At 37.5% G+C, this 27,880-nt stretch overlaps 1 long non-coding RNA gene across 1 annotated transcript; it reads right to left on the bottom strand.

Moving 5' to 3' along the window:
- Positions 1–23,229, bottom strand: LOC122798907. Its single transcript, XR_006364339.1, has 2 exons — positions 23,181–23,229; positions 1–352 (listed from the first exon to the last, which is right to left on the bottom strand). It is a non-coding gene; the product is annotated as an uncharacterized LOC122798907 (long non-coding RNA).
- Between the last annotated feature and the right edge of the window lie 4,651 nt (positions 23,230–27,880).

The following is a 27,880-nucleotide window of genomic DNA, read 5'->3' as shown; positions in this document are numbered from 1 at the left end:
TTTGGCAAAACTCAAGTATTTATTCTTTTTAGCAAGCACTTTTGTTCTGAGAAATGTGTGCATATCCCAGATATGTTTGCAGTTTAATCAACTTTCTCAGAACAGTTTGTGAAATATGGTATAAACACAACAGCCATGAGGCATCATCTCAAATCCATGCTTAATTACATATATTATTTTGAAATTTGTGCAGTTATTATAGCCACAGTAAGTTGCAGAGAAACGGTTACAGTAATGTTACAGTGTAGCAGGAGAGCACAGGAGTAGGCTTGTTTTCTTGCAGTCTTCCATCAAACTTCAATGATATTTTTGGTTGTGACAGATAGCAGAGTCGAAGCAATTCACTGTAAAACTAAAAAGATAGTAGCAATTAAAACCAATCATCTCTTATTTTCTGTTTCAATGACTGGAAGGATAAACAAGACAAACAATTTCTTTGTTAGAAGAAGGCAATCAAATGACGTTTGTGAAGAGCTTATCAAACCTTAAGTTATTCTGATATGAACAGATCAGAGTGCTCTATTTAGTGGTATCTGCCAATGATACTAAACTAGGAAAACAGAACAGAAAAATGTGACCTGTGTAAAAAGTACAATACACTGTTTTAACCTAAATTAGTGAATTGTTAGTAATATTAGTTATGTGTTTACTGTGTTTAAGGAGGGTAAAGTACAGAAATGACTTCTTTTCAGCTGCAGTGTTGTACATGATGACACAATAAATGTAATGGTTAAAGGTATGGATCATTAAGAAGACAAAGTAACATGTAATGTAATAGTCAAGGAAATACTGGAGGCATCACATATAAAACCACAAATCCTTCCAGGTCACAAAGGCAAAAAAAGAGTTACTGTATAATGAAAGGGCTGGAGGGAGAGTGCCCCCTCGCCCAATTTCATATTGTCTTTAGTCTACCTTCTCAGCCATTGTACTGGGACAGGGTCAGTTACCAGGTAGAAATGTCTACCTAGTAGATATTAAGTAAAATGGAAGAAAAGTTATAATTGTTAAATACTCCCCTTCAATGGAGGAATACCTCCTTTTCTGCATTGCTCAATTTCTGCCCATATATATATATATATATATATATATATATATATATATATATATATATATATATATATATATATATATACATATATATATATATATATATATATATATATATATATATATATATATATATATATATACATACCTAGATACATATATAAACTATTCAGCTAAATCAGGAGTCATTAACACAGTTTCATAACATAGGATCCTTTTTAGTTCATGAGATGCTCTGTTCGGTTCAAAATTCTTCTGCATCTTCACAGGAGCTTTCTCGCTTGTGAGATCTATCAACAGACTGGCAATGATCAAAGAATGAATGCCAAGCTAGTCCATGAGAAAGCATTTACCTGCTTTTTGTTATCAGGCACAGGCCAGTTCTTCATGGCCTGTATATTTTCTACTTGTGCTCTTACATTCATTTCCTTATAAGGTATCCATTTCGCCTGGATACCGTTATACTGAAATGAATGTTCTTGTATCTGCAGTCAAGCCTGCCTGGCTTATGGATTCTAATAACTCCTGAATTTTCCATAATGAGGCTTCCAGTCTTCTGAATGAATAACCATGTCTTCCAGGTGTGCTATAGCATATCCTGAGTAAGGTTTTAGTATTTCATTCATCAGGTTCTGAAAGGTGACCGAAGCTCCATGTAGGACAGATGTCACTGTTGTGTAACAAAACAAGCTGTCCTGAATTACAAAGGCTGTTTTTTTTCAGATGAGAATGCCACATTTGCTGGTATGCCTTCATGCCTTCAGTTCAGTGTTGCCAAGTATATGTCCTTTCCTAGGTTTTCTATAAGCTCATCAACTGTGTGCATGCATTAACTATCAAACTTAGGAACTGGCTCTATTTGGCTGCTCCATTCACTTTCTGACTCTTTAATCACTCCTAGCTTGAGCATCATTTGAGCTTCCTGAGTTACCATTTTTTTGAATCTGTAAGGTATCAGCCTTACCTTCACTCCAGGTGTTGTCTGTACTGTGTTCTGTCAGTTTAGTTCTACCATTATTTTCTGAAAACATTATTTTATTTCTTAAGGAACATTCACTTACTTCCTGCTTTTGTACTCTTGACAACATTCCACTAACTGATCCTCAGAAAGGGACTGTTTCATCCTTCCTGTATAATTTTCAGCTTGCAATGTGACTAGGATGTTGTTTTCTGTTTGTTGTCATGTCTGCAGTAGATTAATGCTATAGATTTGCTCTCTCTCTCTCTTTCCTGGCTGTCTAATTATGGTCCATTGCATTTATTCTTTTATTTACCTCAAATGCCCCTCAAATGTATTATACAATGACTGCACCTAACATTCAAAAAGTAGCACACTGATTGGTGAACCCAACTAGCGTGCCCATTGTAAATCTGAGTATATACCAATGGAAAAAGGTCTGGTCACCCAGACTTTCTTCCATTAATAATATGCCATAAAAATTTCACTTTTCTTTCACTTAAAAAAAAAATAATAAACTTACAAAACCTGAGAGTTGAAACCAACAAGAGAGACAAGTCAGACAAAAATAAAAGGATAATCGGGTATATTATGCAAAACTAGATAAGCATAGCTGATTATCACTTTATGTTGTATGTTCCATCTCTCCCATACCTTTAAACTCTCCCAGTATCTTTTCTGTAATTAAAAACAAAGACAAAAAAAAGTCACAGAGATTTTCCTTTCTGCATTGCTTCCTTGTGGTATATTAAAGATTTACCTATAGTTGGCTTTACCCTCGTGAATAAATCACAGCAACTGTGGGTAAATCTTGAGTATACCACAGCCATGTCATCGGTTATTGCTGTATTATAAACTCATTGTTGCATCCACTGACTTTTGTACACCTGATCCTTTACTATAGGCATGACAAGCTGAAATCTAAACTGTAAAGTAATGAAGTGTCTATTAAATTTTCAAATTGTGTTTTCTCTTCTTCCCCAATTACCACAACAATGTCAAGCAATCTTCTTAGATGCCCAATGTACAAAGGTTCAAATGTACTAAAAGTATTTGAGGCACAGGACTTCACTCAGACTGCATACATTAAGTAATGTAACATTTGGTAGCAGTTTTTACAATCTGCTTTGATAATTTTTCTTAGTGTGCAGTTCAGTGTAGGTGTCTGGGTGACAGACTGACATCTGTAACTGTTTGACTTACACCCTTTGCCGTATCTGATACAGTATCTGTGACATAAGTTGCATGCTTTAGTCAGTAAGTATTTATTTATGGATACCCAGTCTGTAGAATAACAGTGCTATTTTTATTTTTATTTTATGCATTTGTTAACTTGGTAAACCCACCAGGCACAATTGTCCCTTTTCTGGGACAAAGTGAAAGCACCCCCTATCTCACCTCCATCCTGGTCATTCCTGGGGTACTCACCTGGTATTCTACCCCCTGCTTACTTCCCATTTTCATCTCCTTCCTATTCTCCCATTTCCAACATCTAATCTTGTCCAAATCTTGATAAAAACAACCTTCACATCACCACGAGTAACATATAAACACAAGTAACTATTTATGTACTGATCTGTTGCATGATGGCTGACACAGAGCAGCATTGCTGGTTATTGATCAGCAGAAGGTAATGCTAGTTGTCATCCTATGGAAGAACAAAGAAAATTCCTACACAGGGACTTAGACTTTGTCACTGATGGTGCACCCTAGATGATTACAGTGTGTGTCACTAAGCAAATCTGACAGAAATAAAAGTAATATAAGGTGATTACATTCTTCACTATCTTTTTCCATGACTCAAAATATTAATGGTGTGAGGAATTTATTCTAGTGCACCTGTTACTGGAACATAAGAACAAACAAAATAATCAGAGAATCAGGGTACAGGAGTTCTTTTTATTTACTTTGACCACTGACAGTATTTTAACTAACTAATGCATAACAAATACCAACATTTCAGATTCTTCACAATGTCTTTAGAGGATTTAGTCATGTTTTAATAATCCCAGTGCTTGTGGACTTTGTGTGTGTGTGTGTGTGTGTGTGTGTGTGTGTGTGTGTGTGTGTGTGTGTGTGTGTGTGTGTGTGTACATACATTCTTGCATACATTCTTGCATGAGTTAAATAGGATTTCAAAATCCTGTTCTTTGTTTAGGGTACCCATAACAAGTTCTGGTGATGTGCAAGCATCAGTCATAGGGATTCCTACTGTCATTGTCTAATTTTGCATTAACAAAATGTGTCGAGCCCATTAACACTCTGCATCCAACAAGCCTCCTGACTGTGCAATATCAAGTTTTGCAGCTACTGCAGTTTCCAACCTTGACTGCTCCTACTCATTGCTATATTAATGTGTCAAGAATGTTAACACTTTGCACCCCTCAGGCCTCCCAACTGTGCGATATAAATTCTTGCAGCTACTGCAATTTCACCTAAACCTTGTATGCTCCTACCTATTGTTACATTAATGTGTCAAACCTGTTAACACTCTGCATCCTGCAAGCCTCCCAACTGTGTGATATCAAGATTTGTGGACATTGCTATGTTAATGTGTCACACCAATTAACACTCTGCACCCTGCAAGCCTCCCAACAGTGCAATGTTATGTTTTTTGGCAGCTGCAATTGCAGCTAAACCTTGGCTGCTCCTACCCATTGCTATATTAATGTGTCACACCCATTAAGACTCTACCCTGCAAGCCTCTCAACAGTGCAATATTAAGTTTTTGTGGCTACTGCAATTTGAGCTAAACCTTGGCTGCTCCTACCCATTGTTGTATTATTGAGTCAAGCTCATTAACACTTTGCACCCTGCAAGCCTCTCAACTGTGAGATATCAAATATTGTGGCTACTGCAATTTCAGCTAAACCTTGGCTGCTCCTACCCATTGCTTTGTTAATGTGTCAAGCTGGTTAAAACTCTGCACCCCGTAAGCCTCTTGACTGTGTGATATCATGTTTTGTGGCTACTGCAATTTCAGCTAAACCTTGGCTGCTCCTACCCATTGCTTTGTTAATGTGTGCAGTTTTAACTGAGTTTTGCAAAACTTGTGTCCCCTATGGTCACCTACAGCATGTCACTGAGATGCTCTTCTATCCCACATCCCTTCCCACACTGCTCTAGTGTTCCAGTATGTTCCTGTCTCTTAACTTTTTTTATTTTTAGCTTTGGGAGATAGTTTGGTCTCCTGCTCTTTGTTTGTCTTTATCTCTTAGAAATTCCCCCTAGTTGTACCCTTAAGCCATTTCTGTATCATCTCTACCATTTTTAGTTTTCTGATTACATAGGTACTACTTTGTCACTTTTAACTCTTTCTGTTGTTTACCAACATTTTTCTCATTCCAACTACATAGTTATCTCGTTGGTCTGGTCTTTTGGCATTCTTTTTGTTTAAACACTCTACCATATAATTTACTATCCCTGACTTCCCATATTATGTTTGTTTTAGTTAGAGGATTTACATCCTATATTCTGCTTTGAGCAGCTTCATTTCCCAGTTAATCAGCCTAGTATGAGAACGTACATGGAAGCATAACAGGAGGAATTAGTAGCTTACTGATTTTTCCTGGCAGTTGACTCAATTAGAGTCCAGGTCCTGCCCCATTCTGTTTTCCTGAGCATCCCATACCCTACCCCCAATTTCCTACCCACCACAATACTCCTGAACCAAAATCTCTTAACTCTACCCATTACTTCAAATTAGCCAATCATATCCAAAAGATCTTTCACTCTCTCTCCCTATTGGCATTTCAAACTATTTCTCCAAATGGCTCAGTCCAGCTCACATGTACTATTCCTATCTCATGCCACACTACTTCTATTTCTTCTACTACATCACTCATTACTCAACTAAACCTTATTTTTTTACTAATCCTACACCTGTAACCATCTTCCTGTCAACTCCATCTAAAAGCTACTCAGAAATATCACCCAGTCTCTATAATTTATCTTTGCTACTCTTCTCCAAAGTGCTAATTCTCTCTACAAAAAAAAATTCTGTTCTTTTTTTAATTCAGTCCTCTCCCCTTCTGAACACTATCAGCTCAAGCTGACAAAAATATTTATTTCTCCATTCTACACTATTTTCAGCACCACCTCTCTGTGGTGACATCCACCCTGATCTAGGTCCCATTTCCACCACCCTTCCAACACAATCCAACTGCAGTAATTCTTGTAAATCATTACATATTGTAATCATGAGCCTATAAAGTATTCACAACAAGACTGCTGACCTTCATGTCTGGATAGTTCTTAATAAACCTGATATCATTGCTGCCACCAAGACCTGGCTAACCCATATAAAAAGGATTCAGAATTCCTCCCTCCTGACTACAATGCAATAAGAACTGATAGACCTCAAAAAAAGGAGGTGGAGTAGCACTCCTTTTCCCTAATATCTACGATATATTCCCATATAAAGATAACATTCCACAGTTCTCCAGTGTTGCAATTCTGGTCTCCATCCTAAAAATAAATAAATAAATACAAATTATATATCATCATCCTTTACATTCTTCCTTGTAGTAATATACTAATACTGGAAGAAATTATATCCTGGGTCTCTAGCACTATTAAACATGAAACCATATTTCTGATGATGTAAATATCAACTGGTGGTTAAACTTTTGTTTTAAAATTCCAACCATAAATATTAATCTATTTCACTTCACTTAACTTATCAGCTCTCCAACTAGATTTAATAACAGCAGTAAGGAATGTTCCATCCTAGACTGCATGCTAGTTTGTGACCCTGCTAAACTTTCCTCAGCCAGTACTCTCTCTAACACTACAAGTGATCACCTTCCAGCTTTTGTTCATCAAACAGCACCCTCCTGCCATTAAAGCATCATTATAATCATATTAGGAATCTTTTACAAATTTTAACCCACAGACATTCAACAACAAAAGTATGAATTGGGCTAACTTAAATGTCTACCTCTAGATGGCGCACATGAGTACTTTAACACCACCTTTTAAAAACATTAGACTGTCTTGCAACCCCGAGTAAAAAGAGTGAAAACCAACCATACTCCATGGCTAACAAAACCAAGTAAAGAACTAGTGCTAATCAGGGATAAAACATGGAAACAGAGGCAAACAGATAAAAAAACCCTTAGACCTATTGAAATTCAAATAACTCCTTATCCAAGTAAAAAGACTTGTATGCAAAGATAAAAAAAAGACGGTTACTTAAAACTTCAAACAAATCATATGAACAATCCCAAAAGATTCTGGTCATCCCATCTCTTCCAGTTCCATTCCTCTTCTACCTCACTTTCAGATGAATCAACAGTAAATGCTTCACCCAAATTCTCACTCACTACAGTTACAACTTCTACTATAAAATGTTACTTCTTAAACTTAAACCCAGCTCTAATGCAGCAGACATGCTACTCAGTGAATATCTAAAACTTGCTTCAGAAACCATTGCCTACCCTGTTAGTATACTCATTAACAGATCCATTCAAGAATCTTATGTCCCATAACTCTGGAAAGAGCTTTTATTCTACCTCTACACAAAGGTGCCAGCTCGATCAATATCTCAAACTTCTGTCCGATAGCCATTTAATCTCCCATCTCTAACCTCCTTGAAAAATGCAAACACATTCAACTTCTGCACTTTCTGCTCAATAACCAAATCCTATCTCTGACTCAGCATGGAAAGACCAGGTCATAGTACTACAACAGCCTTCATGTCCTTCATGGAGACAGTCAACAAAGCCCATGATTCAGGAAAAATTGTATCCACACTATCTCTTGACTTAACAAAAACCTTTGATATAGTCCCTCATTCAATTATTCTATCTCAACTCTCAAATACTGGTCTATCACCTCCCCTCTCTTAGCTGGTTTTGCAGTTATTTACCTGACAGAGATCAGGCAGTTAAATGGCAAAACTCTCTCTCACCATATCTTCACACTTCTACTGGAGTTCCCCAAGGTTCTATATTAGGACCACTCCTTTTCAGCATCTTTTCTAATAATCTTCACTCCTTCTTGAGTCAGGGGTCTCTCATACAATATACAAACAACTCTACTATTATATGCTCTTCTAACACTATATAACATCTACAACAAATCACTCAGTTGGCATTTACTTCCATAGACACTTGGTTATTCAGTAGCCATCTGTCTCTAAATCCTTACAAAAGCAAACTTATCTTATTTACCCACAAGAAAAGTACTTTCATAAACAAATCTGAGGTCAATATTCTTTCCCAGATGAACATAAAAATTAACGTTGTTAGCCATCCTAAACTGCTGGGAGTAACAACTGATAGACTAAAATGTATCTTTCACAAACAGCACAACATTAATAAAACACACCAAAAAACTAGGTATTCACCATGTTCACAACAAATGCCAGACATTCTCCCTACTAATGCATATCCCTGTATTCATTAAACTGGCTTGAGCTCCCACACTACCTCACCTATCTGCAATTAACTACCACCCACAAAAGAATTTTTTAAACCCATAGACTGTCATACCCTTAGTTCCTTATTTAACAACTATATTCCCAATAGGTCCCCCAGATCTGAAAACAATATCTTTTGCATGCACACAAGCCAAACCTACCTACAGGGCAATTACTGTACTCTTGTGTGGTAGCCAGAGTTTGGAATGCCTTTCCATTAATAATTCAAACCACTCAGAATCATGGTTCTTTCAAAACATCTTTACACAACTACCTTTGTAATAACGGGATCTGCTCTTATACTAAGCCTCTCCCTCCATAACTTGACTATCTCCTTCTTGTTTATACTCATATTCTAAATTACTCTATCAAGTACTCCTTTGTAGATACTGTTAGATCAGGGTTTTTCATTGTACAGTAGTTATTAGGCATTAGACAGGCATGAAGAATAAAACATGCCTAGAAATGGTGTTTCATTTATGCTACATTTTAGAAAACCAGAAACAAAGAATTTTCTACTGAATATTGGCCTTTCTGGTTTAGTGAAGATTGCAGATATTTCTTGTTATGTTCCTTCTTCAAGGGAAGATGGCAGACGGTTCTTATTTTGTTCCTTTCTCAAGGGAAGAATCAAAAGATAAGGCATCTGAGAAGCTACAAAACAAGATATAGCCAGAAAAACAAGGTTAGGGGTGTGAATGTAGTCTACAGAGGAAAATTACTAGAAAAAAAGGATATAATATGTGAAGTTCAGGATAGCAGGCAGTCTAGTCTGATGCAAGACTAGTTCAGTTGCAAGACTGGTTTAGATGTTGATAGTTATGTTTTATGTGTATTTTTTGATTACGCTGATTTGAATATGCTGCAATAATCTATCTGCTGTTCTTATTAAATATTACACATCTGAATAAATAAGAATGGAAAAAGGAAACAAAAACTGATTACTTTTACAATGGCACCTGAACAGGTCTCTCCTTAATGGTCCTATTCATTCTTTCTACTATTCCATTAGACTGTGTGTGATATGGAACATGGAATCTCTGCTGTATCCCTAACAGGTTACACACTTCTTTCAAAACCTGACTTGTGAACTGAGTACCATTGTCAGATTCAATGATCTGGGCAATCCCCAGTGAGAGAAAATATTATTCCATAATGCAGATGCTGTGGTTTTATCTGTCATGTCTTTAGTGGGAATAGCTTCCACCACTTGGTAAAAGTGTCTATCACTACAAACAAGTATCTGTAACCCCCTTTTTCTGGAGGAAGAGGTCCTGAAAAATCTATTTGTATACTGTACCATGTTCCCTCTGAAACTGGCACTCTGTATAACTGAGGTTTTTTCAATGTAGGATTAGTCTGCAGGCATATTATACACTCCGCTTGAATTTCTCTACATAGTTTTTTCAGCTGAGGATTTAAAAACTTATACTTTATGATAACAAGGGCAGGAAATGTAAAATTGTACACATTGTTCAATTAAAGCTTTTTAACAGTACAGATGCAAATCCAAGAAAATTATACTTCCTTTTGTACTTTACAGGTCATGATATAGAACATATTGCCTGTTTTGGATTTTTGAATATAGTCTTTTGAAATGGCCATCTGTCAACAGCAACCATCCAGCCTTGCACAAGAGATGGGTGAGGGGAGGACTAGAAGGCCTAATTGTACAAGGGACACAGCAAAGGACACTGGAACTGTAGGGAGGCCTTTCCAATACCTCAGCAGTGACTTGGGATGATGGAGTGTAGGGCTCACCTTGATATTGTTGCTTGGCTTGATTGTATACTTTGCAAGGTCTGGGATCCTTCATTCATCTAGCACAACTGGACTACAGGCAGAAGAGCTACACCTGAAGATGACAAGTGGCTGTAAAACAGTTTATGTGTCAGAAAGAAACTTTTACAGCTTATTGTTTTTATGCTTCTTTAGATGTAATAGAGTATCAGTGGTACAGAAACAATATTCTTTGTTTGCATGGAATGTTATAAATGTTACAGACTTTTTAGTAGACAGACAGCTTTCCAGTAGAATGTAGATTGATTTGTCTCAAACTTCTGAAGGCATATTTTCTTTAAAACTGACACAAGTGTATGTCAGATGCAGGGTTGTATTCATGCAAGGTAGTAACATTATAATATCAAGTTTTACAAGCTTAGTTTTGGGTTCAGGATATTTCCAGAGCATCAACAGGCAAAGTGGGAAGTTCTAAAATGGGAAGACTGGTATCCATCTTACAATGCATTTACTAAGCTTCAGTTTACCTATGCACATGTTTTTAATTTATCTCAATGTTTGATTTGTGTGCATGTGCCAGTGGCAGGAAAAGGTATCCCTCTAGTACCAGTTTCGATTATTTTTCAGGAAATAGCTATTATGCCAGACAGGCTGTATAACGAAAAAGGAAACGAGCTGAACAGCACAATATTTGAGGAAATCAATGTTAATAGTATATAATATTTAACTCTGTGCTCAACAGGAAAAGGGTTTGTTTGCTATAAGAGAGAGGTATCATGGTACAATGATGTACCAACTCCTAAGGTAGAGAACATAGGCAACAGTCAGTGTAATTTTACTATTACAGCATTTAGACATGGGAAGGAAAATATGCAGGATTAACAGTTTATACTTTGTCTAACTTGACTGAAGACTCACAGAAACAAGTTGAAACAGTAGATGGCATTTTTTTCATGCTACTTCTGGAACAACAGGGTTGGCATTCTAACTATGTATTAAGGCACATATATTATGTGTGTGGGAACAGAGCCTATAAATAGCTACCACCAAGTTGGTATGGCTCGTGTTATATAGGATATGTAATATCAGCCATAAGACATTTTAAAGAACTACTGGGTTCAATAAGGATCAGAAATCACAGTCAAGAGAGACCTGGGTATTGATTTTCAGGATAAGGTACAGGTTTTAGATACATTGCATATACATCAGAATTTGGATTTAAAGACTCTGAAAGCTATGGATCTAGCTGATGGGGTAATAGATGGAGCAGGTATGTTTCCTGCATATGGAGCTGTTAAAGCCATTTGGGAACTGTGTAAGTTAGCCCAGTAACTGGCGGTTTTGGCCAATAGTACCTTTGAAAGCATAAAAGACATCACTTTGGAAATTACCATGATGCATATGGTGGTCCTCCAGAACCGTATGGCCCTTGATTACTTGTTGGCGTCCCATCATGGAACTTGTGGGTTGATCAGGATGGAATACTGTAGTTATATACCAGATAAAAGCAAAGCTATTCAAACACATTTGCAGATTATTAGTGAGGTAATGACTAAGGTACAAAGTATTGGTGACATCTCATGGATGGATTGGTTTGCAAGTCTATTCCAGGGTTGGAGTGGGACAGTTTTAAAATATCTTCTAGTAGTCATTTTGATTTTAATAGCATTAAGCATTATAATACCACGCTGTAGACTTTGTCTTGCCAAGTTTCTAGTGGCAGGTAGCATGAAGTCCATATGTTCAAACCGGATTACAGTGATTCGTCACACAGACATGATACATTTGTGAAGTAATTACAGAAGTAGGTCCCTATAGACTTTCATCAGGGACCTCAGGGCCAACTGTTAGATCAGGGTTTTTCATTGTACAGTAGTTATTAGGCATTAGACAGGCATGAAGAATAAAACAGGCCTAGAAATGGTGTTTCATTTATAAATACATTTTAGAAAAGCAGAAAGAAAGAATCTTTGACTGAATGTTGAACTTGCTAACTAACCAATGGCATTTCATTTATGCATACATTTTAGAAAAGCAGAAACAAAGAATTTTCCACTGAATGTTGGCCTTGCTGGTTAAGTGGAGATTGCATATAGTTCTTGTTATGTTCCTTCTTCAAGGGAAGATGGCATACAGTTCTTATTTTGTTCCTTTCTCGAGGGAATAATCAAAAGATAAGGCATCTGAGAAGCTACAAAACAAGATATAGCCTGAAAAACAAGGTTAGAGGTGTGAATGTAGTCTACAGTGAAAAAATTACTAGAAAAAAGTATATAATATGTGAAGTTCAGGATAGCAGGCAGTCTAGTCTGATTCAAGACTTGTTCACTTGCAAGACTGGTTTAGATGATCCATGTTGATAGTTATGTTTCATGTGTATTTTTTTGATTATGCTGATTTGAATATGCTGCAATAATGTATCTGCTGTTCTTATTAAATGTTACACATTTGAATAAAGAGGAATGACAAAGGAATCGAAAAATCTGATTCTTTTTACAGATACCATAACTACACTTCCATAATATACCCTTTTTCACTTTTCATTTAACATTTCTGTATCCCTAAGATTGCATTTAATCTGCTCACACCAAATGCATATGTCTGCCTTGCATTTCTTGTCATGTAATTTTACATAGTTTAATTTTCTGTAAATGTTATATTTTAGGTAATTTTGCTTGAACTATATACTTTTTATGTAAATTCTATATACTTGTTTTTTTGTAAAATTTTATTTGTGTAACTTTTCATATTGTTAATTTTGTGTTTTCTTTTTTGGAGCTTTTCTCCCAGGGCCTCCACTAAAAATGGGCTCTTAAAGACCCAGTGGACTATCCTGGTAAGCAAATGCTACTAAATAAATATATAAAATGCTTCAGCATGTATAGTTTCTGAAAGGTAACTAGGCACAACTCAGAACTATAAATTTCCCAGATTTGTGGTGGAGTAAACCAATGAAAGAAAGCAGCACTGATGAAGATAATAACAACAGTGCTGATGATGTTGCAGTATCCACTCATCTTCAGCATGTATATTCCACAGTGATGACCTTTGGCCTGTTTCACCACTGTTGTATTATGTTTTCTTCATTCTTGTCACAGCATCCCACATGCCTCCCTGCCCACTCAGCTTCACAGAACAGTTTCAAAACAATGTTCCAACTTCCCTTCCTTTTCAATTACTCCATTTCCAGGAATGTGGAAAGGATGCATTGTTCATGGCTGATAATGACCGCTGCCATTAAGGCTTAATGTAAATTGATTTATAATCATCAGTTTCAAGTCAGAAAGTGATGGCTGTCACATATTACTGCCAATGACCATCAGACAACCATTGGCTAACAGCAAAAATGTATTTAAATATCTCCACCATTTTAGATAAACATGCATGCAAACACACATGCAGACTAATCTCTTTCACTCTCATCATCATCATCTTCTTTCAGCTGTTCCCATTAGGGGTCGCCACAGCAGATCAGCTGTTTCCATTTCTTCCTGTCCTCTGCATCTTGCTCTGTCACACCAACCACCTGCATGTCCTCTCTCACCACATCCATAAATCTTATCTTGGGCCTTCCTCTTTTCCTCTTACCTGGTAGCTTCATCCTTAGCATCCTTTTCCCAATATACCCAGCATCCCTCCTCAGCACATGTCCAAACCAACGTAATATTGCCTTTCTGGTTTTGTTTCCAAACCTTCCAACCTGGGCTGACCCTCTAATATACTTATTCCTAATCCTGTCCATCCTTGTCACACCCAATGCAAATCTTAACATCTTTAACTCTGCCACATCCAGCTCTGACTCCTGCCTTTTTGTCAGTGCCACTGTCTCCAGCCCATATAACATAGCTGGTCTCACTACTCTCTTGTAGACCTTCCCTTTCACTCTTACAGGTACCCATCTGTCACAAATCACTCCTGACACTCTTTTCCACCCACTCCATCCTGCCTGTACTCTCTTCTTCACCTCTCTTCCACACTCACTGTTACTCTGAAGTACTGACCCCAAGTATTTAAACTCATTCCTCTATTCTCCCTCTCATTCACACACATATATTCTGTCTTAGTCCTGCTGACCTTCATTCCTCTTCTCTCTAGAGCATATATCCATCTCTCCAGGGTCTCCTCTACCTGTTCCCTACTCTCACTACAGATCACAATGTCATCTGCAAACATCATAGTCCATGGGGACTCCTGTCTGATCTCGTCTGTCAACCTGTCCATCACCACTGCAAATAAGAAAGGGCTCAGAGCTGATCCTTGATGTAACCCCACCTCCACCTTAAATGCATCCGTAACTCCCACCGCAGACCTCACTGCTGTCACACTACCCTCGTACATATCCTGTACCACTCTTACATACTTCTCTGACACTCCTGACTTCCTCATACAATACAACAACTCCTCTCTAGGCACCCCATCATATGCTTTCTCCAAGTCTACAAAAACACAATGCAACTCCTTCTGACATTCTCTGTACTTCTCCATCAACACTCTCAGAGCAAACATCGCATCTGTAGTGCTCTTTCCCAGCATGAAACCATACTGCTGTTCACTAATCATCACGTCCCTTCTTAACCAGCTTCCACTACTCCCTCCCATAACTTCATGCTGTGACTGATCAATTTTATCCCTCTGTAGTTACTACAGATTTGCACATCACACTTATTCTTAAAAATCGGTACAAAACACTTTTTCTCCATTCCTCAGGCATCCTCTCACTTTCCAAGATTTCATTAAACAATCTAGTTAAAAACTCCTCTGCCATTTCACCTAAACACCTCCATGCTTCCACAGGTATGTCATCTGGGCCAACAGCCTTTCCAGTCTTCATTATCTTCATAGCTATTCTTACTTCCTCCTTGCTAATCCATTGTACTTCATGATTCACTATCCCTACATCATCCAACCTTCTCTCCCTCTCATTCTCTTCATTCATCAACCCCTCAAAGTACTCTTTCCATCTCCTCAACACACTCTCCTCACTTGTGAGTATGTTTCCCTCATTATCCTTTATCACCTTTACCTGCTGCACATCTTTCCTAGCTTGGTCCCTCTGTCTAGCCAATCGGTACAGGTCCTTTTTCTTCCTCCTTATTGTCCAACCTTTCATACAACTCTTCATATGCCTTATCCTTAGCCTTCGCCACCTCTCTCTTTGCCATGTACCTCATCTCCTTATTCACTCTAATCTTTCATAAACAGCCTTAAACTATAGCCATGCACTCATCTCTTGCCAGTGTACTACTGTCATCAGTTTCAGACACAAATCTGTATATGGAAACCAAAACGTAGCCCCAGAACCGGGTCACAGAAAATATATCCACAGTTAAAAACTCTTTCCAGACACAGATGACCAAACGTACAAGTCTAAAAATGCTTCAGTATTTATTAAAACACTGCAAGCAAGTAAAATTAAGTGCTTTCATCTAAGACAATCAAGGACTTCATCACAAAAATGGCATGATATCATCAAAGTAATCGATCAATTAATTAATTGACAAAAGTCTATTTTAAAAGCATCTTATAATTCAAGTTGTTTTAATTTCAAGATGAATTATAAGAGGCTTTTAAAATTTTACTTTAAAACACCTGTAAATACCTGTACTTAGGAAATGATTGTATTTAATGTGTCCTATTCTCAATTACTTAATCAATCAATTACTATGATGATGTCAAACTTTTTTTATATGTAAAACCTAGACTCAGCTGCATAATTCATTTTGATGAAGTCCTTGATTGTCTTGGAAGAAAGCGTTTATGTCATGATTTGGTAGCCCTGGATTCTCTTGGTTAAGAAACCTCTGTGATCTCTCGAGTTGCTACAGATGTCTGGTGAGGTACATACAGAAGGGAGTATTATACTAAATTAGCAGCCTGATAAGGGTAGAGTACAGCAGAACCATAACCTTCTTGGTCTTGGATGCATTACCCTTATTGATGAGATGCTCAGTCTATAAATCTTTTTTTACCAATATGAACGCATGGTGATCGAAGTTTAGATTGCTATCAACCTGTGTTCCCAAGTCAAACGCCATTGACTTTGAGCTTAGAGGGATGCTATCTATATCATAATTAGCAGAGGCTATTTCTTTGTCAAAGGGGATGATGAGGCTTTTTTTGTGTTAAGTTTTAGTCCATGAGTTTGGCACCAGCCATTTGTCTGGGTCACCTCTTTATGTAATGTGTTAACATTGTTGGGGGACTCCATGTCTTGACTGGTCACAGTTTACAATCATTTGCAAAGTTGGTAGGCCACAGGCCATCTACCTTCACCTGGATTTCAGAGAAATAGATTTCAAACAGTTGAGAGCCTAGCACATATCCTTGTGGTTCCCCATTGGTAAATGGTCTACTGATAGAGGTGGACTCCCCAAATGTGACAGTGTGCATTCTGTCAGTGAGTCAGTTTGCTACCCATTTAGTAATGTGCAAGGTAATCCCCAGATGGGAAGAGTTTCTCTATGATACCTTGATGGGGAATTGTGTCAAAGGACTTGGCTAAATAAAAACAGGTGATATGTACTGTTTTGCCCTCATCTAGGGCTCTGGTGACATTCTCAAAGAAGTCCACTAGGTTTAATAACCAAGATCTACCCCTGATGAAACCAAACTGGGTTGGGTCAAGGGTTTGAAGATTGCCTATGTCCTTGTTGATAAGGTCTATGATGATTCTTTCCAGGGCCTTGCAGATAAGGCTGGTTAGGCTTATGGGTCGATAGTTCCCCGGGTCAGTTGATAGACCTTGCAAAAAACACATTTTTAGCAACAAACAAAAATAAAAAAAAAACAATAGAAGCAGAAATTGCTGGTTCAAGGCATTACTACTTTCTTAATACAACCACTAGGGCCATCCTTCTTGAAGTGAATTTGGTAAACTAATAGTTTTTTTTATAGTGATATAAAAGTGATTTAGGAATAAATATTGATTTATAGAAATATATTTATATAAATTATATGGTTATTTTGTATATATATCTATATCTATATATATATATATATATATATATATATATATATATATGTGTGTGTGTGTGTGTGTGTGTGTGTGTGTATGTAATTATGTTATAGGAATTGCTAAAACCTGTAGGTTTATTGTGTTGGCACTTTAAATTATAATGTAAAAATGCAATTGAATTTAATTAGTGGGGGGTTCACCTGTATAAAAAGTGGCTGTTTCTATGGTATTTTATACTTTGAAAGTGAAAGGCTGAGGTACCATTGGTTGCATTAAGAAAGTAGTAAAGCCTTGAGCCAGCAATTTCTGCTTCTGTTGTTTTTTAATTTGTCAGTTGATAGACTCCCTTTGTGCAAAGCGATTACCATTTCTGTTCTCCCCTCTGCTGGGACAAAATCCAATTTCTCAGGCTATGATTAAAGAGAGTGTCAAGTGGTTCCACTAGGTCTTCTTTTTTAGATTGTTTAGTAAACATCCTGGGATGTTAACTGGTCCCATAGAGGCCATGTTTTTGGCCTTGGAGAGTACTTGTATGACCTGATCTTTGGAGATGCTTGGTAGAGGAATGGTGTCAGCAATGCTTTGGGGTATGTCTGATAAGGTAGGGGGATGAAGTTATTGCCAAATCTGTCAGCTAGCAGGTTGTCAGTTTTCTCAGGTTAAGTGTGAGTGGTAGTATCCACTATATGTTAGGCACATAGCTGGACATTTCTTTTTAGTTTTCAGATGTACCTAAAAAATGTTTTATGATTGTCTTTAGCTAGGGATGTTAATATAGACTTGTAGCTAGCCTTAGAGGACTTAACAAGATATCTGATTTGCTTGTTCAAGCTGTGGAGGGTATTCTTTCTCTGTTGACTAAGTTCCCTCCTGTTCTTAGATATCAGTTTATTTATTTTGTTCTATAGCTTATATATACTTACAGTCTACCAGGGTGGCTTGTTTTATCATGAAGACCTGTGTTTGTTCCTTTTGGGTACAGCCAAGTCAAGGCATTTGTTTAAGTGGCTGTATAGGGAATTTGTTTATTCCTATGCATAGGAGTCATTGTTGGCTATGTTAGCATGGGCTTTGAAACTTTTTATACCATCACTTTATGGGTAATAGTTTGCTTTGGAGACATTTTTCAATTGTTTTTACTCCTGTGGGGGTGTCAGGTTTGATCGTTCAAATGAGACAGATGTATTTTCTGACCTTAGCAGGGTTTATTGACCCCCCCCCCCTGTTGAACAGCACTAGTTCAAGGACATGTGAGCCCCTTGTGAGTGTGCAGGCCATTTGAATTAACAAAGTCCAGAAACTTCATAGTGATTTTGTTTGTGCTCATGTAAGTCGCACAGTCAATGGAAGGATAGTTGAAATTCTCCATGAGTAGGGTGTTTGGCTGTATATTGAGTGACTCTAGAAAGTCCAGGTAGGTGGTTTGTTTCTCCTGGTTCATGTCAGGGGACCTATAGCTAGCGATGATGTGGAGGGATATTTTACTTATAGTTAATTGGATTTGGAGCAACTCAAAAGAGTCATACTGTTTCACCAGTATTGTGGTGTATTTGGATTTAATGAACATGGATACACCTCCACCTCTGGTTCTTTCATGCTCATTTTGAGGTCTTAACATGTGAAAGGAGTTTTAGCCTTTTACTGCCAGGGAGCTGTCAGTGGACTTGGACTAAGTCTCAGTGAGTGCACAAATGTCAGCATCTTCCAAGCTAAGGAGTGCTTCGAGGGGGTGCTGTTTACTGTTTAAGTACCTAACATTATGCAGCACGTTGAGTTTATCTTTAGTGGATTTCTTTACGTTGGAAGTTTTGTTATTTGGAGATTGTCTAAAGAAGACACTATGGGAGAGGCAAACATCTTTGCCAGTATCTGAAAGCCTTGAGAAGACAGGTGAAGGCCATCTCTGGCAAAGCAGTGTGGACTGTCGGTCATGACTTACCAGGCAGACAGATACTGGATCCACCTGGAGTGACACCAGAATCTAAGCCAATTGTCAATATCAATCATTTTTTGTCTGTATTGTTGCATCATCCTAGGTAAAGGTAGAATGCTGCTTAGGGCTAGGATCATACCTGCCTGGGATACATAATCTGAGAGTTTGGTCACATCTCTCTTCTACAGTCTAGAGAGGTACATCTCAAGTCAATCACACCAACATGTACTATTACGGGATCATCATTTCTACTTTTTGCTGAGCAACTTGAGTGCATGTGTGATTTGACTGATCCTGGAAACTTACAGGCAGTTGACCATGACCTTCTCCTTGTTCACCCTGGTGAGGGGGACATCTGTATGTCTCACTATTGAGTCACCTATGACCAGAACATTAGGTTTTGAGGTGTTTTGCCTTAGGGGCTTAATTTTTGAGACACTGACATGTGTCTTGTTATGTGTAGTGGTGTGTTCTCTTCATGTACCAGTATGTGTATATTGTTTGCTCTTGGGACGTCTCTGGTCTTTTGGTAGGCTCTTAGTGAGTACCTCCGCATATGTGATTTTATGTGTGTTGATCTTATCTTGCATGAAAGGGGAAACGTGTGGGCTGACAACCTGTTAGAGGTCTTGTATAATGTTATGTGAGAGAACCGATTCTAATTTCATGATATAGTTACATCTCTCATATGTTGTGTTTGTTTTAGGAGCAAACAGTTGTCAATATACTTCAGGCAATTACTAAATTGCCTCTGGATGCCCATGTCAATCAGGTTGGCTAGAGAAATGGTGGGAAACTGTCCATCCATTATGAGAGGTATATATATAGTGTAGTAACTACTGGGCTAGATGGACCAGGGTTTGCTTGTGAGACTAACAAAGGAGTCTATTCTGTGGAGGACTAAGGGTAGAAAACTGTGTCAGTGCCTCAGAATGTGTAACTGAGTTGCTGGGTAGGTAACAATGCACAACTGGGTTGCAAACAGAGAGGCAATGGAGCTAAGGAGTGTTCTCTAGTAGATCAAGGGAAAATTATGTTTCTAAGTGTTTGCATCTATACACAGCAGTACTAAACCTGCTGTGTGGTGCACAGCTATGCACAAATGTGGGTCTCAAAACACAAGAGAAGTTAAACAGTTTTAACACAAATTCCCTGCCTTGTCTCTATGATATGCAGCTGTCAAATTCACGCAATAATAGTTAAGATGATACATTAGCATATGAATGAAAGCAGGTACTTTATTGATTGTGTGTGTTTGTATGCACACATGGACTTATCTTAAAATATTTAGATACCATTGTATAGTAAGTCAGTGTGTCCCATTTCTGAATGCACATGCTTTTATTAATGATGCTATCACATTTTCACATTTTCATATCCTACGTGTAATAGACTTGATTTCTTGACTTGTGACAGCAAAATAAGTTTATGAAAAAATGGAAAAAACACACCCAGTCTTCCATTTTTTTCAAACCTCACAGAGTCCAACAAACAAGGCAGAAGTTGCTTGCAAACAGTCCAATCCTTCCTTTCTGTTTTGGCATGAAGCAAGAATAAAAGTCCTTTAAAGTATCTCAGTCTTTATTCCTTCTCAGGAAGATGCCCAGGCCTGTCAGAATAGACCACAGTCATTTGTCTACACTGTAACATAACTTCAATACCCTGTTTTAGGCAAACATTCCCTCAGTATGAGAGGTCAAACACAGTACTTTTGTACTTGGTAGGGGTACAGCCCAGTCACTTATGTACTCTTTAATTACATGGACTAAAAAACACATCACCAATAATCATTCACAGAAAATAATTATAGTAAAACTCAGTCTCATGAAAATGAGAATGATCTAATCAGTGATGGTATAAGATCAATAACTACACATACAAAACTACACGAATAAAAATGAAGAAAATTTAACAAGTAAAAATAACAACTTACGTGCTCTAAATGTCAGCACTGTATATAGAGATAAAATAATTAAAATGAGGTATTTTTCCTGTGCTGTCTTATTTGCAAAATCAGTTTTCTAAATTCAGGTTTTAAAATAGAGAACAGCTAAGTTATGAGTTATTTTATATCTATTTATTTTAATTCTTCTATATTTGGATTTTTTATGTGATTATTTTTGTATAAAGGTACTGCCTCTGAAAATTTTTTAGCACAGTCCACTTTGACTAATTTGCATTGAAATCCATTTTAGGGTTTCACTAATGATCCCATGATAACAATAGAATTAAATAAATTACTTAAATGGTGAATGATGAAATAAACAAAAAAAAAAAAAAAATACTAACCGCCATCAACACCTCCACCATGAGGGCTAACAAAACTGACACCAAAACTGCCACCATAACCTAATGATAAAGTAAGACACAATTTAAATTTAATATATTTTATATTCTGGATATTTTCTGATCTCCTACAGCATAAAAGTATAAATTTAAGTCTAGCAGCAGGTAATCAGACAAGATGAGATAATATTTTTATTCCAGTCCCCCACTGGTTATTGAGCTTTCCTTATAACCTGCTCTGTTTTGCAGGTCACTCGCTCTGGGCAGGAGGCCCGTGGCTTATTCTTTCCCTGTGGATAACAATAAAATGATTAAGTGTACTAGGAGAGGTGCCATCATTCTGAGTTTTTAGTTGCAGCCCTGATGCCTCATGCGTGCTCATTAGTATCCCATGCACTGGCATGCAATGTGCCCTTGTGTTGTATACATCTCCATGTGGTGTTATTAATTAGCTCTGCCCAATTGTTAACATACACCTCAGTATGATGCCTGCTCAAATCCAGGCATTCTAGCATGCCAACTGTGACAACAAGCACATTCCCTGCCCAGGAGAGGTGAGCAGGTTTAGGTTTCATAATTCTTCATTTCACCTGCTCAAATCCAGGCATTCTAGCATGCCAACTGTGACAACAAGCACATTCCCCTGCCCCAAAGAGAGGTGAGCAGGTTTAGGTTTCATAATTCTTCATTTCACCTGCTCAAATCCAGGCATTCTAGCATGCCAACTGTGACAACAAGCACATTCCCTGCCCAGGAGAGGTGAGCAGGTTTAGGTTTCATAATTCTTCATTTCACCTGCTCAATTCCAGGCATTCTAGCATGCCAACTGTGACAACAAGCACATTCCCTGCCCCAAAGAGAGGTGAGCAGGTTTAGGTTTCATAATTCTTCATTTCACCTGCTCAATTCCAGGCATTCTAGCATGCCAACTGTGACAACAAGCACATTCCCTGCCCAGGAGAGGTGAGCAGGTTTAAGTTTCATAATTCTTCATTTCATTCTGGTAGGTTTAACAACTACCCAAGGCACTGCTCAAACTTGGGTCACCTGGGTCATAGTCAAGGCTTTGCATCTCTACACAATGTACCTGCAAAATTCAGGTAATAATACAAGAGATGTTACATAAGCATATGACTGAAAGCAGGTGCTGTATTGTGTGAGTGTGTGTGTGCACAGGGTCTGTATTACCAGATGGAATGTTTAGGTTTTTGAATACATAAACATTGAACTGGTAATATCAAAATCTAAAAACTGAATGACTGTTTTTATGCAGGGAAAAATTCCCTTTGCCCTTATGGTGACTTTGGCCTTTTGTCCAATGTAGAGCCATTTCAGAGTTAGTATATTTAGTTGGGGGGTGTGGGTGCCATAGCCCCCCTCATTGGAGGGTGTGGGTGGGTGAAGTGTCCCACTTAATTTGATTTTTTTTTTCACGGCCAAGGGAATTAATTCCCTGTGTGAAAGTGGCTCTTTGCGGTTTTTGGATTTCGATATTACCAGTTTGATGATTAGGTATTCAAAAACCTAAACATTTGATATGGTAATATAGACCCATGTGCACACATGCACTTACCTTAAAATATTTAGATACTTTGGTATACTAAGTAAATGTGTCCCATTTCAGAATGCACATGTTTTTATTTATGATGCTATCACATTTTCATGTACTATATGCATAATAAAGTTGATTTCCCGACTTGTGGCACCAAAATAAGTTTATGAAAAAAATGGGGAAAAAAAAACATGTAAACATCTGTTTATTCAAACCTCACTAATGATCCCATGATAACTATAGAATTAAATAAATTACTTAAATGGTAAATGATGAAATACTTACCGCCACCAAAACCTCCACCACGAGGGCCACCAAAACCTCTACCAAGACCTAATGATAAAGTAAGACACAATTTAAATTTAATAAATTTTATATTCTGGATATTTTCTGATCTCCTGCAATATAAAAGTATAAATTTAAGTTTAGCAGCATGTAATCAAACAGAGAAGATGAGATAATATTTTTGTTCCAATCCCCAATTGGTTATTGAGCTTTCCTTATAACCTGCTCTATTTTTCTGGTCACTCCCTCTGGGCAGGAGTCCCAAGGCCTATTAATTTCCTGTGGATGACAATAAAATGGTCAAGTGTACTAGGGGAGATGCCACTATTCTGAATATGTGCAGGGTTTTTAGTTGCATCTCTAATGACCTATACATGTGTATTAGCATCCAAGGAGTTGGGAATCCAGTGAGCCTTTCTGATGTATACATTTCCTAGTGAAGTCATTAATTGGGCCTTTTAAATTGTCAACATACAACTTCAGGTGATTTTTGGCCTCCTCCAAGGATTCTAGCACAGTGAGTGTGTCCACAGGCACAAGCCCCTATCAAAAACAGACGTGAGCAGGTTTAAGCTTCATCACTCCTCTCCTCCTTTTGACAGCTCCTACAGGTATCCAAGCCACTTGCTGAACTTCGGTCACCTAAATCGTAGTCAGGGCTTCATCCCTCTATGCTAATATAGCTGCTGAGATCATTTAATATTAGTGAAGCTGATATATTATCACATGATTGAAAGCAGGTACTGTATTTTGTGTGTGTGTGTGTGTGTGTGTGTGTGTGTGTGTGTGTGTGTGTGTGTGTGTGTGTGTGTGTGTGTGTGTGTGTGTGTGTGTGTGTGTGTGTGTGTGTGTGTGTGTGTGTGTGTGTGTGTGTGTGTGTGTCTGTGCGTGTGTAAGTGCGCATTCATGCACACATATCTTAAATTACTTATTCACCTTAGTACAGTAAGTTAAAACACCTTAGTACAGTAAGTTAATTAATATATTCCATTGCTTAATGTACATGTTTTCATTTCTGATGTCATCACAGTTTTTTCACATCCTATGTGCAGATTTAACTTGTGGCACCAAAATAAGTGTATGAAAAAAAAAACATATAGTGTTCCTTTTTTCAAAAGTCTGAGAGTCCAACAAACAGGTCATCAGTTACTTATAAAAGAGTCCAGTCCTTCCTTTCTGTGTTGGCAAGAAGTAAGAATAAAAGTCTAAAGCATGGAGATACTTTCCTTTAAAGTTTCTCATTCTGGATTCCTTCCCAGGAAGATGCCCAGGACTTGTCAGAATAGTCCACAGTAATTTGTTCACACTGTAACATAACTCTAAATATTAAGTTCTAGGCAACTATTCTCCTGTAAGAGAAGTCAGCAGCAGTAGTTTGGTAGATGACAGTCCTCTCTTTTATGCACCATTTACTTACATGAACTTAAAAACAAACCACCAATTATCATCCACAGAAAATGTTTATTGAAACTTAAGTGTATTCATCCTTTACTGTGGACTACATCAGAAGAAGTGGGAACCAGTGAACAAATAAAATTTATAGGAAAACTCAGTCTGATGAAAATGATGCAATGAAATCACGCAACCAAACATACAAAATGCAAGAATAAAAATAAATACAATATAATAAATAAAAATAACTTATAACTTATTTGTTCAAAATTGTAAAACGCTGCATATCAATATAAAACCATTCAACTCAGGTGTTTTTCCTGTGATAAGTCTCATTTACCAAATCACTTCTCTTAACTCATGTTTTAAAATTAAGGACCGCTAACTAATGATTTTTTTCATTTTTATTTATTTTTATTTTTGTATTTTTTTATGTTTGTCCATATGACAATGTATGTATAAAGATGCTGTCTCTGGAGATTGGGTGGGACAGCCTATTATGACTATTACATTCTGATATCCATTTCTGGGTTTTATTAATGGCCCCAAGATGCTATAGAAATATGTTCACTTGGTACATCTATGGCAGATATTGACATTCTGATTCTGTTATATCCAGGGGGAGGTGCTGTCTTCTGGCATTCTGTACAGGAAGCATAGTTCTCTTTCTCTTTTTTATGGTTGGCCATTAACATTTGGCTACTAATATTCCCTTAGTTCTATCCCCCCAAGGTGAACACCTATCATGACTACAGACTAACTTCATTACTAATGTCTTGTAAGGTTTTGGTGGTAGTAACAGATGCAAAATGTCTTTCCATTCTTAACTTACTTAATGTAAGAAGTTAACGTTTACTCAAATAGGATTAAGAAGTTACAGGAATATCTTGGTCACTATCTTTCCCTACAAATTCAGTTATATTTCTGTTGCCCTAGTAAAATATAATTTTCTCAATGTGCCCTTCTAAAGTTCATTTGAGTTATCTGTAGGTCTAACTCAGGGTTACTTTCTTCAGTAACTTGCCTGGAGATGGTAGGTATAGCTCCTACCTCTCAAAAACTGGCCTTGCAGCTTCTTTTGCTGACTCCCTGTATAGGGTCACTCCAAACAAAAAGTAATTTTCTTCTTTACTTTATTCACTATTAGCACAAGCCTCTTGAATAGGATGTTTTATTTTAAGTTGCTCTCCCTCTACCTTATTGTGAATGTAAGGCAATATCTCACTTTCTTGTCCTTCCTTATGTTACCCTTTAACTACAAAGAGTATCTTGGAATATTTTTCCCATCAATTTTATTTCTTTCCTGTATTGCAATACTTGTGAAAAGCCTGCCTTTAATTCCAGTCACAGACTTATATTAGCTGAAATAGGTACAGAATTCTGTACTCCCATCCTTGTCTCATATTCTGTTCTCACTTTGTCCTGGAAATCCTAACTCAGATGCCTCTATTTTTATGTTCCCCTTTCTCTGCTAACAGCTCTCATAAGTCTCTGTGACTAGTTCTGTATTGAAATTACAGTTATTTTAGTTTCCTACCAGTTCAACTCTAGTTTTTCTCCTGGTTTATAGGATTATTGAGTCATGCTTCAGGTAACATGCAGGATCCTTTTTACTGTCTAACCATAAGAAAACAGCAGCTTTGTAGTTTCGGTGCCAAGTTCTTCAAATGATCCTGGTTCCAGGTCTCTTTAGGAATGTCACTGTCTTGTGCTTCCCCAACATATACTGGCTGGTTTATCTGACCTTCCTCTTTCTTATCAATGGGATCTCCATCCGCTCACATTTTCCATAGTGTTTTGAATTTAAGAAAGTATCCTGATATGAATTTTATCTTGGGTTGAAACTGCAGGATTCAACAATTGTCCCTGAATTCTGTGACTTTATACATGTGTAAGGGGGTGCACATTTCTATCACCATGATTGCATATTACTTCAACTTTTGGGTGAACAGTAACCTTGTGTTTACAAGACAGGAGAAGTTTATCAATGGAAATCATGCTTCCAGAATCTAATAGTGCTTATATCCCCCTTAATTGTAAAAATGCAGTACATTTTACTAGTGTGATTGTAAATCAGTTATGCAAGGTTGACTCAATTATCCTATGCTGGCACAAACTCAATTAAAGCCTAAATTTCAGTTTTGACCATGGCATTCTCTTTAGTAGTACAGAACATTGTAGTGTGGTCCTGACCCATTCCTTTCAACATTCTATATTACAGAAGAAGAATCATTTCTTACTGCAGTTTTAGTCTTAGGAGTAAAGAATTCCTTTTAAAGCATTGTGCTGGATTCATAAAGGATACATGAAAGTGTACACCTTGAGGTAACATTTTACTATTCAGAGACAGCTCTAATATGGTGCTTTCATTAAAACATACAACATCCATACCTCTCAACCTCTTAAAACAAGAAATCTGGACAAAGCTATTTACAAAAGTGGGAGAAAGGCAAACAACTAGGGACAGTTTTTAAATATTGCTGTTACAAACTTAGAAAGTTGACAGAATAACAGCTTTTGTATTAGCATGAATTTTCCAAAGACTATGAAGTCTGACACTCAATAGTCTGTTATTATTTTCTAACTTCAGTCTTTAATAATTTGCCAGTAATTTGCAGAAAACCACAATTTTATGAAAAACGGACCAAAAATATGAGGCAAAAATCTGGACATTCTGCAAACATCTGCACAGTTGAGAGGTAAGACAGCATCCCATCAGGCTATCTCAGTGCCTGTGGCCCTGTGCTGTGGACTAATGACGGAGTCTGGAGGGTGGCATATGCTAATTAAGTATGTGCTCTCCCCCCATACAACCTCCTTGAAGTCATCTAATTGGTTAGCCATGTAACTTCTTTCCTTTGTAGATTAGCATGTATGTTCATTGCATATTATGGTAGTGAATATGGCTAAAAAGGTTATGTTCAATCATCATGGTAGAAGTACTGGAGAGTTTAGTGGTAAGGTAGGGCTAAGAGTACATGAATGAGTGCATGCAAGGGGATGCATGTGTGAGTTTGCCTGGGATGTAGAAACAGAGGGGTGGTGAAGGGTTACATTAGTGTGTGTGCATGTATGTGTGTGTGTGTGTGTGTGTGTGTGTGTGTGTGTGTGTGTGTGTGTGTGTGTGTGTGTGTGTGTGTATTTGTCTGTCTGTGTGCCTGTGGTTTGATGGACAAGTGTGTGAGTGAATGCCTAAATTTCTCTAAACTTTTTTAAAAGTAATGCCTACAATTCTGTCCCAATGTTGAACTTACAAAAGAGCCACACAGTGTCAAGTCCACTAATAATACCAAAAATAAACACTGCAA

The sequence above is a fragment of the Protopterus annectens genome, chromosome 3.part1 (assembly GCF_019279795.1).
Source record: "Protopterus annectens isolate FY-2018-M chromosome 3.part1, PAN1.0, whole genome shotgun sequence".
Classification (NCBI taxonomy): Eukaryota; Metazoa; Chordata; order Ceratodontiformes; family Protopteridae; genus Protopterus; species Protopterus annectens.
Note: the sequence above shows the minus strand (reverse complement) of the source record. Positions and strands in the feature narration are given on the sequence as shown.